The following is a 12,662-nucleotide window of genomic DNA, read 5'->3' as shown; positions in this document are numbered from 1 at the left end:
CCAGTCTCTGTGCTTTTTTCCTCTTCAATGGTGGCAATTTGGCTTGTACAAGCCATTCTCTCAAATTTCTATTCCTTCTATAAGCCGAAATCACCTTCGCATTTGGAATAATATCTTTTTCTCCTAATAATTGCTGAAAATTTTGTTTAATCTTTGTATTCAAAATCTTGCTTACTGAAGAGAATGTAGTTATCAAAGGAATTAAACCCTCCTTGTTGTTTTCCTTTCTCACCTGGAAATTTTTTAAACAATGCCTCAAAAAGGTTCTAGAATAACCCCTCGTTCTCAAAACCTTAAATAATACCTTTACGGCTTCCATAAAATCTTCCTCTTTGGTACAAATCCGTTTGAATCTAAGAAGCTGAGATTTCACTATTCCTCTAAAAGTATGAGATGGGTGAAAACTTTTTTTATGCAACAATGCATGTGTATCAGTATTTTTAAAATGAACTTTGACATCTAATTTAGAATTTATATGAAAATTTTCTCCTTTAAATACAGTTGTGTCCAAAAAATCAATTGACCTGTCATTAATTTCCGTTTTAAGCTTAATAGAGGGGTCATGGGAGTTTAAAACTCCAACAAACTCTTCAAATTCCTCTCTTGATCCCATCCAGATTCCCCATATATCATCCAAATAACGCAAATAGCATGCTGGCTTTTTCTCACATTTGGAGAGTGCTTCCTCCTCCCAGTTTGCCATGAAAATATTGGCATAAGCTGGAGCAAACTTTTTGCCCATTGCAGTCCCTTTTATTTGTAAATAATATTTATCATTAAACATAAAATCATTTCGAGTCAGATTGATTTCTAATAATTGTATGAGTTCCTGATCAGGTCTTTTAGCATCTGGATATTTTTTAAGGATATTTTTTACACACTCTATGCCATCCTGAATTGGGATATTCGTATAAAGGCTATCCACATCCATGGAAAAAAAATAAAAATCTGAAGGGATCGTTAAAGAATTTACAATATCTAAAAAATGAGAAGTATCCCTGACATAGGCAGGATGTTTGGTAGACAACGGATTTAAATAGTAATCCAAATATTCCGCTGTAAAATACGTCTCGCTTCCACAATCTGAGACAATAGGTCTCCCCGAAGGGAGTTCATATGGGACAGTCCATTTATTAGGATCTTTATGAATTTTTGGTAAAATGTAAAATCTCCTTTCTCTTGGTTGTAGATTCCCCATTAAATATTGTCTCTGTTTTGAATTTATGAATTTTTTCTTTTTTAAGGTATCTAAAATAGTGGCTATCATAGGAACAGTTTCCATATAAATAGGTTTTTCCAATTGTTTATAATATTCTGTATCATTGAGTTGGCGTTCTACCTCCATAATGTATGCCTCTCTACTCAAGATTACTACCGCTGACCCTTTGTCTGCTGGCTTAATTACAATATGCTTAGTATGTTTTAACTCTCTCAATGCTTGTGTTTCCTCTAATGAAATATTCGATTTCTCTTGGAATGATTTGTAATGATCATTAAATGTTTTTAAATCTTCCTCAATTAAGGTTTGCACCTCAGGTGGTAAATCATAATTTGATGGTGTCCAATTTGAAGTGCCAACAAAGGGTAATATTTCTTCCGTATTTGTATTGGAAAACCTATAATAAGTCGCCAATTTGATTTTCCGATGATAATTTTGAATGTCCAATTGGAGTTGTGCTTTTTGATCCATACCTATGTCTGGAGCAGGAATAAAGGATAACCCTTTCGCTAAGAGACTGTACTGATGTCTAGAAATCTGAAAGTTTTTTGCTAGGACAACAACCTCCTTAGCATTGAAGAAATGTGGTCTCTCAACCCCCACTTGTTCCAGGCTCAAGGGGTGTTGGAGTTTAAAAAGGCCATCCAATGGTCAAAGATGGCCCCTCCAGTCTCAGCTGTCCAATGTATGTCATCCACCTCTGTCTGAAACTTCTCCTCTGGGAGAAGAGGGATGTAAGGCATATTCCTCTCGATATGATCATTCAAAACCTATAGGTTCTCCCTTTCTTCAGCGGGAAGTGCAGAAGAGAAATTTACTAACGGGATCCAAATTTCTGCATAGGGGAACTTTCGTTTGGTTGACCTGATTGCCCCTTGTGCATTCTTCACAGTGGTTTCCTTTGATTTGTTACCCCTACTGTTGATGCCAAATGACAGGACGATTTTTTCCACCACCAAATCATCATGTGCTACAGTCTTCTCCATTAGAGCTTGGGCGTGGCGGAAATGGGCACCTGGAAAACTCTCCACTTGTAGATCTTGATTGAAATAGTCAGGCATGGCACTGAGATTTGAATCTCCTATAATGAGTATCTTTTTGTGTACTACCAAGTCCCAATCGGTCAATTTCCGTTGGGTATTGATGTGCCTGTACACTTTAAATCTTTGTGGCAGCGGAGAAGTGAATCTGTCAAATGACTCCTCAAAAATGTCCTCATCGGTATCATTTTCCCGATGGACTTGAGCAATGACTTGCCTGGATGTATCTGTCACAGCCTGAGCTTCGGCTTGTGTTCCGGCTTGCTCCCTATCTTCCTCCGCTTGCCTTTCCTCAAAGAGGTTTCCCAGCTCCGGCTCTGTAGAGGTATGGGTAGTACGTCGCTCTTGTTCCCCCATATCCTCCACTTCTTCAACTCGCAAATTTTCCTCCGTAAAAGCCACCCCTCTGCGTCTCCTTGACGTCCTCTGTTCCTCCCTAGGCTCCAGGGGAACTTCCATCTGTGGGTGACTCTGCTGCTGCTCTTGCATCTGGGTACCTTGATCAGTCATTGTTGCCACTGAACTCTTGGTTGTGGGTTGTTGTTTGCCACTAGTCTGGACAGTACTGTCCGTTTGTTGTGGAACCCGCGCCTGTCCTAACTCCCTGCCATCACTCCTGGCAGTGATCAACGCCTCAGCGTGGTCGATTTCGTCCTGTGTAATGCGGGCAACATTCCGTTTAGCCCAACGAACTGCCACTTCGAATGCCTCCTTCCAATCTGGAGTGAGAAGACCCGAAAGTTCCTCCAAAAGTTCCTCAATCCCTGCTTCGTAGTGCTCCATTAGGATCAAATAAGTGGTATGACCCCAATTTTTGGCGTTTCCAGCTATCAGGTCCACCGTACGTGGTTTGGGAGCTGCAGGCTTTATCATTTCCGCTAGCATCTTGACCATCCTCGATATCATACGAGGCTCTGACTTGCCAGGCTTCTGAGCCACGTTTTGCAAGTGGTGTACCATCTTCATTAGCGCATGCAATTTACGCACTAACTTCCCAAATTGGGGGCTAGCTGCTTCTCGCCTGACTTCAGGTCCAGCCGGCCGAGGAAAAGTCCAGCTTTGTCTCGCTGGTTGTGGATAGTTTCCACGAACCACGGCAGCATAAGATCGGGATTGGGGACCAGAATAACATGCAGCCCTAGGGGGAGGCACTGGCCGGTTAGGGAAGGGGAAACGATCCCTTCTCCCAAAGGAGAAGGAAGGTGCACTGTCCTTCCTCCCATCAGACCACCCGTAGTTCCGGTCCCTGTAGGGTCCCCGGTCACGCTTGGCCCGCCGGCCATAGCGGACCACTGTCCATCCGTCCATAGTTTGTCTCTATTTTTTGTTAATTTTTTAATTTTTTAATTTTTTTGTTTTTTGTGTTTTATTTTTTATGTCAAAAAATCAACTAAAAAAGCTTTCCCAAATGGGGAAAGTAAATTACGAAAACCAAAATTGTTTTAACTGAAAAAAATGTTTTTATTTAAGTTATAATAAACAAAAGAAGGTGTGCCCTAAAAAACGCGACGTTTCGACCTAAATAGGTCTTCCTCAGGCTTACGGCACACTAAAACTATTTTTGTGGCTTGCTGTGTGTGGCTGGTGTCGAGCTGCTCATGTGCACTCATCAGTGTCCAAAGCCGAAATGAGCTCTTGGGCTGATGCACTGCCTTTTATACCCCCCAAAAAAATGTCCAATGTTAACTTTGTGTTTTTGCTTTTTGCATCTCCCCTTTTCATTTTAGCCCCGCCCCCTTTCCTTTCTTTTACTACTATACATGCCAATTGCAATAGTATGAATTTATATTAATAATACCTTCTAAAATAAATTATTATGAATTATATTATATTATATACACTATAATTTTATTTAAGAATCATAAAATAGATTTTAAATATTTATATTAAATATGAAATTTAATTAATTATTTTTTTATTTTTTATTTAAGGGGGTTGGGGTTAGAGTAAAAATTAGGGTTAGGGGTCGCCATAAACTTGGGTTTTAGATCTGAAATTATAATTCAATTTAGGGGTAAGGGTTGGGATGAGGGCTAAGGTAGGAAATGGTTGAGGTTAGGACTAATAATGGGATTGGCTCTAAAATTCAAAAATGAAATTATAACCCCAATCTGATGGTTGGGATTAGGGCCACAGTGTGCTGGTTGGGATTAGGACAAAAGTCTATTAGTTGAGATTAGAGTCGAGATCTAATGGTTGGGATTAGGGCTTAAAACCGTTGGGGTTAGGGCCTAAATTAAATGGTTGGGATTAGGGCCAAAATCAACTGATTGGGATTTTTTTTAAGGGTTAGGTGAGGGGAAATAATAGAGAGACAGGTGCACTACCTGTCTCCCCAAATGCACGGTCCTTCTTGTACATGGGGATGGCCAGGCCCCCCTCCCCATGTACCTCAAATTGGTTTTTATTTAACAGCGCGGTGTATATATATAATAACGTATTTGTTTTTATCTAGTTTAGTTTTATTTATCTTTAAATTAAAGTTTATATCAAGTATAACTTATTTGTTTTTTTCTATACACCACTTCTTTTTCTGTTTGTTTTTTAATTTTTTCTATTTTTTTGTATTTTTAATTTTTTTGTTTGGCTTTCACTATTGTTTCTAATTCCCTCCCTTGTTTGAGTTGGTTAACCTTATTTAGTTTGTTGTCTGTATGTGGCGTCGCGACGTTTCGTCTCTTCTTGGACTTCTTCAGGCTGCCATCATACAGGTATGTTCCCTCTATTAAGTTCTCTGGGGAGATGTTGCTCCTCCGGATGTCTATGCCAAACTGATCTTATTCTAACTGTGTTCTCCCTTTTATACTCTGCCCATGTCCATGAACTTGTTTGTCTTGTTTTTAAACTAAGTTGTTATTTAACTATTTTTAGATTTGCATATTGACCTGTTTGTCTTTTAATTTGTTTGTTTTTTAACTTATATCCCATTAAACATATTTGTTATTTACCTTGTTCTATTTATTAATAAATTATTTAACCTCCAAATTTGTGTTTGTCATGAATTTATTTATCCTATGAATTTATATTTAATGTATTATTTATTTATTTACCCTACTATCCCTATTCCTTCTCCCTCTCCGCTTCCTTTCCTGTCTCCCGCCCTCCATCCTTCACTCACAACCGGTGTCCGAATTGGCGTACCTCGTATACGTAATTTTGCCTCCACTATTTGTGTTTATTTTTGGGCTGTATACGGCAATTTCTAATTTAGGGCCTCTAGGGTCAAATTACGGGTTGGGGTTAGGGTTTGGGGCCGGGTATAAGGTCGGGAATCAAATTAGGAAAATTCCTGGGGGTTGGGGTATGGGCCACAAATGGGGCTAGAGTTAACATAAAGCCAATTGGGGTTGGGATTAGGGCTATACTCAATTGGGGTTAAGGTTAGGGCAAGAGTCTGGGGTGGGTTAGCTTTAATTTAGCTTAACAATGGGGGAAGAAGGACTGGCCATACACCCACGGAGGCACTGGCTGGTTAGGTGAGGGGAAATAATAGAGAGACAGGTGCACTACCTGTCTCCCCAAATGCACGGTCCTTCTTGTACATGGGGATGGCCAGGCCCCCCTCCCCATGTACCTCAAATTGGTTTTTATTTAACAGCGCGGTGTATATATATAATAACGTATTTGTTTTTATCTAGTTTAGTTTTATTTATCTTTAAATTAAAGTTTATATCAAGTATAACTTATTTGTTTTTTTCTATACACCACTTCTTTTTCTGTTTGTTTTTTAATTTTTTCTATTTTTTTGTATTTTTAATTTTTTTGTTTGGCTTTCACTATTGTTTCTAATTCCCTCCCTTGTTTGAGTTGGTTAACCTTATTTAGTTTGTTGTCTGTATGTGGCGTCGCGACGTTTCGTCTCTTCTTGGACTTCTTCAGGCTGCCATCATACAGGTATGTTCCCTCTATTAAGTTCTCTGGGGAGATGTTGCTCCTCCGGATGTCTATGCCAAACTGATCTTATTCTAACTGTGTTCTCCCTTTTATACTCTGCCCATGTCCATGAACTTGTTTGTCTTGTTTTTAAACTAAGTTGTTATTTAACTATTTTTAGATTTGCATATTGACCTGTTTGTCTTTTAATTTGTTTGTTTTTTAACTTATATCCCATTAAACATATTTGTTATTTACCTTGTTCTATTTATTAATAAATTATTTAACCTCCAAATTTGTGTTTGTCATGAATTTATTTATCCTATGAATTTATATTTAATGTATTATTTATTTATTTACCCTACTATCCCTATTCCTTCTCCCTCTCCGCTTCCTTTCCTGTCTCCCGCCCTCCATCCTTCACTCACAACCGGTGTCCGAATTGGCGTACCTCGTATACGTAATTTTGCCTCCACTATTTGTGTTTATTTTTGGGCTGTATACGGCAATTTCTAATTTAGGGCCTCTAGGGTCAAATTACGGGTTGGGGTTAGGGTTTGGGGCCGGGTATAAGGTCGGGAATCAAATTAGGAAAATTCCTGGGGGTTGGGGTATGGGCCACAAATGGGGCTAGAGTTAACATAAAGCCAATTGGGGTTGGGATTAGGGCTATACTCAATTGGGGTTAAGGTTAGGGCAAGAGTCTGGGGTGGGTTAGCTTTAATTTAGCTTAACAATGGGGGAAGAAGGACTGGCCATACACCCACGGAGGCACTGGCTGGTTAGGTGAGGGGAAATAATAGAGAGACAGGTGCACTACCTGTCTCCCCAAATGCACGGTCCTTCTTGTACATGGGGATGGCCAGGCCCCCCTCCCCATGTACCTCAAATTGGTTTTTATTTAACAGCGCGGTGTATATATATAATAACGTATTTGTTTTTATCTAGTTTAGTTTTATTTATCTTTAAATTAAAGTTTATATCAAGTATAACTTATTTGTTTTTTTCTATACACCACTTCTTTTTCTGTTTGTTTTTTAATTTTTTCTATTTTTTTGTATTTTTAATTTTTTTGTTTGGCTTTCACTATTGTTTCTAATTCCCTCCCTTGTTTGAGTTGGTTAACCTTATTTAGTTTGTTGTCTGTATGTGGCGTCGCGACGTTTCGTCTCTTCTTGGACTTCTTCAGGCTGCCATCATACAGGTATGTTCCCTCTATTAAGTTCTCTGGGGAGATGTTGCTCCTCCGGATGTCTATGCCAAACTGATCTTATTCTAACTGTGTTCTCCCTTTTATACTCTGCCCATGTCCATGAACTTGTTTGTCTTGTTTTTAAACTAAGTTGTTATTTAACTATTTTTAGATTTGCATATTGACCTGTTTGTCTTTTAATTTGTTTGTTTTTTAACTTATATCCCATTAAACATATTTGTTATTTACCTTGTTCTATTTATTAATAAATTATTTAACCTCCAAATTTGTGTTTGTCATGAATTTATTTATCCTATGAATTTATATTTAATGTATTATTTATTTATTTACCCTACTATCCCTATTCCTTCTCCCTCTCCGCTTCCTTTCCTGTCTCCCGCCCTCCATCCTTCACTCACAACCGGTGTCCGAATTGGCGTACCTCGTATACGTAATTTTGCCTCCACTATTTGTGTTTATTTTTGGGCTGTATACGGCAATTTCTAATTTAGGGCCTCTAGGGTCAAATTACGGGTTGGGGTTAGGGTTTGGGGCCGGGTATAAGGTCGGGAATCAAATTAGGAAAATTCCTGGGGGTTGGGGTATGGGCCACAAATGGGGCTAGAGTTAACATAAAGCCAATTGGGGTTGGGATTAGGGCTATACTCAATTGGGGTTAAGGTTAGGGCAAGAGTCTGGGGTGGGTTAGCTTTAATTTAGCTTAACAATGGGGGAAGAAGGACTGGCCATACACCCACGGAGGCACTGGCTGGTTAGGTGAGGGGAAATAATAGAGAGACAGGTGCACTACCTGTCTCCCCAAATGCACGGTCCTTCTTGTACATGGGGATGGCCAGGCCCCCCTCCCCATGTACCTCAAATTGGTTTTTATTTAACAGCGCGGTGTATATATATAATAACGTATTTGTTTTTATCTAGTTTAGTTTTATTTATCTTTAAATTAAAGTTTATATCAAGTATAACTTATTTGTTTTTTTCTATACACCACTTCTTTTTCTGTTTGTTTTTTAATTTTTTCTATTTTTTTGTATTTTTAATTTTTTTGTTTGGCTTTCACTATTGTTTCTAATTCCCTCCCTTGTTTGAGTTGGTTAACCTTATTTAGTTTGTTGTCTGTATGTGGCGTCGCGACGTTTCGTCTCTTCTTGGACTTCTTCAGGCTGCCATCATACAGGTATGTTCCCTCTATTAAGTTCTCTGGGGAGATGTTGCTCCTCCGGATGTCTATGCCAAACTGATCTTATTCTAACTGTGTTCTCCCTTTTATACTCTGCCCATGTCCATGAACTTGTTTGTCTTGTTTTTAAACTAAGTTGTTATTTAACTATTTTTAGATTTGCATATTGACCTGTTTGTCTTTTAATTTGTTTGTTTTTTAACTTATATCCCATTAAACATATTTGTTATTTACCTTGTTCTATTTATTAATAAATTATTTAACCTCCAAATTTGTGTTTGTCATGAATTTATTTATCCTATGAATTTATATTTAATGTATTATTTATTTATTTACCCTACTATCCCTATTCCTTCTCCCTCTCCGCTTCCTTTCCTGTCTCCCGCCCTCCATCCTTCACTCACAACCGGTGTCCGAATTGGCGTACCTCGTATACGTAATTTTGCCTCCACTATTTGTGTTTATTTTTGGGCTGTATACGGCAATTTCTAATTTAGGGCCTCTAGGGTCAAATTACGGGTTGGGGTTAGGGTTTGGGGCCGGGTATAAGGTCGGGAATCAAATTAGGAAAATTCCTGGGGGTTGGGGTATGGGCCACAAATGGGGCTAGAGTTAACATAAAGCCAATTGGGGTTGGGATTAGGGCTATACTCAATTGGGGTTAAGGTTAGGGCAAGAGTCTGGGGTGGGTTAGCTTTAATTTAGCTTAACAATGGGGGAAGAAGGACTGGCCATACACCCACGGAGGCACTGGCTGGTTAGGTGAGGGGAAATAATAGAGAGACAGGTGCACTACCTGTCTCCCCAAATGCACGGTCCTTCTTGTACATGGGGATGGCCAGGCCCCCCTCCCCATGTACCTCAAATTGGTTTTTATTTAACAGCGCGGTGTATATATATAATAACGTATTTGTTTTTATCTAGTTTAGTTTTATTTATCTTTAAATTAAAGTTTATATCAAGTATAACTTATTTGTTTTTTTTCTATACACCACTTCTTTTTCTGTTTGTTTTTTAATTTTTTCTATTTTTTTGTATTTTTAATTTTTTTGTTTGGCTTTCACTATTGTTTCTAATTCCCTCCCTTGTTTGAGTTGGTTAACCTTATTTAGTTTGTTGTCTGTATGTGGCGTCGCGACGTTTCGTCTCTTCTTGGACTTCTTCAGGCTGCCATCATACAGGTATGTTCCCTCTATTAAGTTCTCTGGGGAGATGTTGCTCCTCCGGATGTCTATGCCAAACTGATCTTATTCTAACTGTGTTCTCCCTTTTATACTCTGCCCATGTCCATGAACTTGTTTGTCTTGTTTTTAAACTAAGTTGTTATTTAACTATTTTTAGATTTGCATATTGACCTGTTTGTCTTTTAATTTGTTTGTTTTTTAACTTATATCCCATTAAACATATTTGTTATTTACCTTGTTCTATTTATTAATAAATTATTTAACCTCCAAATTTGTGTTTGTCATGAATTTATTTATCCTATGAATTTATATTTAATGTATTATTTATTTATTTACCCTACTATCCCTATTCCTTCTCCCTCTCCGCTTCCTTTCCTGTCTCCCGCCCTCCATCCTTCACTCACAACCGGTGTCCGAATTGGCGTACCTCGTATACGTAATTTTGCCTCCACTATTTGTGTTTATTTTTGGGCTGTATACGGCAATTTCTAATTTAGGGCCTCTAGGGTCAAATTACGGGTTGGGGTTAGGGTTTGGGGCCGGGTATAAGGTCGGGAATCAAATTAGGAAAATTCCTGGGGTTGGGGTATGGGCCACAAATGGGGCTAGAGTTAACATAAAGCCAATTGGGGTTGGGATTAGGGCTATACTCAATTGGGGTTAAGGTTAGGGCAAGAGTCTGGGGTGGGTTAGCTTTAATTTAGCTTAACAATGGGGGAAGAAGGACTGGCCATACACCCACGGAGGCACTGGCTGGTTAGGTGAGGGGAAATAATAGAGAGACAGGTGCACTACCTGTCTCCCCAAATGCACGGTCCTTCTTGTACATGGGGATGGCCAGGCCCCCCTCCCCATGTACCTCAAATTGGTTTTTATTTAACAGCGCGGTGTATATATATAATAACGTATTTGTTTTTATCTAGTTTAGTTTTATTTATCTTTAAATTAAAGTTTATATCAAGTATAACTTATTTGTTTTTTTCTATACACCACTTCTTTTTTTGTTTGTTTTTTAATTTTTTCTATTTTTTTGTATTTTTAATTTTTTTGTTTGGCTTTCACTATTGTTTCTAATTCCCTCCCTTGTTTGAGTTGGTTAACCTTATTTAGTTTGTTGTCTGTATGTGGCGTCGCGACGTTTCGTCTCTTCTTGGACTTCTTCAGGCTGCCATCATACAGGTATGTTCCCTCTATTAAGTTCTCTGGGGAGATGTTGCTCCTCCGGATGTCTATGCCAAACTGATCTTATTCTAACTGTGTTCTCCCTTTTATACTCTGCCCATGTCCATGAACTTGTTTGTCTTGTTTTTAAACTAAGTTGTTATTTAACTATTTTTAGATTTGCATATTGACCTGTTTGTCTTTTAATTTGTTTGTTTTTTAACTTATATCCCATTAAACATATTTGTTATTTACCTTGTTCTATTTATTAATAAATTATTTAACCTCCAAATTTGTGTTTGTCATGAATTTATTTATCCTATGAATTTATATTTAATGTATTATTTATTTATTTACCCTACTATCCCTATTCCTTCTCCCTCTCCGCTTCCTTTCCTGTCTCCCGCCCTCCATCCTTCACTCACAACCGGTGTCCGAATTGGCGTACCTCGTATACGTAATTTTGCCTCCACTATTTGTGTTTATTTTTGGGCTGTATACGGCAATTTCTAATTTAGGGCCTCTAGGGTCAAATTACGGGTTGGGGTTAGGGTTTGGGGCCGGGTATAAGGTCGGGAATCAAATTAGGAAAATTCCTGGGGGTTGGGGTATGGGCCACAAATGGGGCTAGAGTTAACATAAAGCCAATTGGGGTTGGGATTAGGGCTATACTCAATTGGGGTTAAGGTTAGGGCAAGAGTCTGGGGTGGGTTAGCTTTAATTTAGCTTAACAATGGGGGAAGAAGGACTGGCCATACACCCACGGAGGCACTGGCTGGTTAGGTGAGGGGAAATAATAGAGAGACAGGTGCACTACCTGTCTCCCCAAATGCACGGTCCTTCTTGTACATGGGGATGGCCAGGCCCCCCTCCCCATGTACCTCAAATTGGTTTTTATTTAACAGCGCGGTGTATATATATAATAACGTATTTGTTTTTATCTAGTTTAGTTTTATTTATCTTTAAATTAAAGTTTATATCAAGTATAACTTATTTGTTTTTTTTCTATACACCACTTCTTTTTCTGTTTGTTTTTTAATTTTTTCTATTTTTTTGTATTTTTAATTTTTTTGTTTGGCTTTCACTATTGTTTCTAATTCCCTCCCTTGTTTGAGTTGGTTAACCTTATTTAGTTTGTTGTCTGTATGTGGCGTCGCGACGTTTCGTCTCTTCTTGGACTTCTTCAGGCTGCCATCATACAGGTATGTTCCCTCTATTAAGTTCTCTGGGGAGATGTTGCTCCTCCGGATGTCTATGCCAAACTGATCTTATTCTAACTGTGTTCTCCCTTTTATACTCTGCCCATGTCCATGAACTTGTTTGTCTTGTTTTTAAACTAAGTTGTTATTTAACTATTTTTAGATTTGCATATTGACCTGTTTGTCTTTTAATTTGTTTGTTTTTTAACTTATATCCCATTAAACATATTTGTTATTTACCTTGTTCTATTTATTAATAAATTATTTAACCTCCAAATTTGTGTTTGTCATGAATTTATTTATCCTATGAATTTATATTTAATGTATTATTTATTTATTTACCCTACTATCCCTATTCCTTCTCCCTCTCCGCTTCCTTTCCTGTCTCCCGCCCTCCATCCTTCACTCACAACCGGTTGTCCGAATTGGCGTACCTCGTATACGTAATTTTGCCTCCACTATTTGTGTTTATTTTTGGGCTGTATACGGCAATTTCTAATTTAGGGCCTCTAGGGTCAAATTACGGGTTGGGGTTAGGGTTTGGGGCCGGGTATAAGGGTCGGGAATCAAATTAGGAAAATTCCTGGGGGTTGGGG

This window comes from Acanthopagrus latus, chromosome 11 (genome assembly GCF_904848185.1).
Source record: "Acanthopagrus latus isolate v.2019 chromosome 11, fAcaLat1.1, whole genome shotgun sequence".
Taxonomy (NCBI): Eukaryota; Metazoa; Chordata; class Actinopteri; order Spariformes; family Sparidae; genus Acanthopagrus; species Acanthopagrus latus.
This window is presented reverse-complemented; position numbering follows the sequence as displayed.